This window comes from Penaeus monodon, chromosome 29 (genome assembly GCF_015228065.2).
Source record: "Penaeus monodon isolate SGIC_2016 chromosome 29, NSTDA_Pmon_1, whole genome shotgun sequence".
In the NCBI taxonomy this organism is placed as follows: Eukaryota; Metazoa; Arthropoda; class Malacostraca; order Decapoda; family Penaeidae; genus Penaeus; species Penaeus monodon.
Genome location: NC_051414.1, coordinates 4,600,329 through 4,600,690, shown reverse-complemented (window position 1 = coordinate 4,600,690; position 362 = coordinate 4,600,329). Strand labels below are relative to the sequence as shown.

General features: G+C 39.2%; 1 protein-coding gene across 1 annotated transcript in view; it reads right to left on the bottom strand.

Moving 5' to 3' along the window:
* LOC119591626 (nephrin-like) overlaps positions 1-362 on the bottom strand; it is a 125,992-nt gene that overhangs the window by 423 nt on the left and 125,207 nt on the right. The gene's annotated exons all lie outside the window — the stretch shown is intronic.

The following is a 362-nucleotide window of genomic DNA, read 5'->3' as shown; positions in this document are numbered from 1 at the left end:
AGAAAGGAGCTTATTTATCTCTCAAGCTAGATTGTGCCATCATTACATTGCAAGTTCTATTCCTGCATACTAAGTAAACTGAAGTACACGATTCCATTTATGCCCATTCAAAGACACATGAAAATCTTACCTCTTGCTGACACGCAGACACATATGGAAATTATATCTTTAAGCGTTTCAGGTTTTGATATTAAGTTTTTGTAAAATAAAAAGTAATGATAATAATCCCACAGTTCCGCCACCATAATCAACCGGCCCGCGGACAGGAAATGACCCGCGCCAGGGAAAATTACTCGGCAAGTTAAGTTATAAACTTAAGCTTTGTTGTCCACTAATGGCTAAGCGTCTCTGAGGTCACCCGA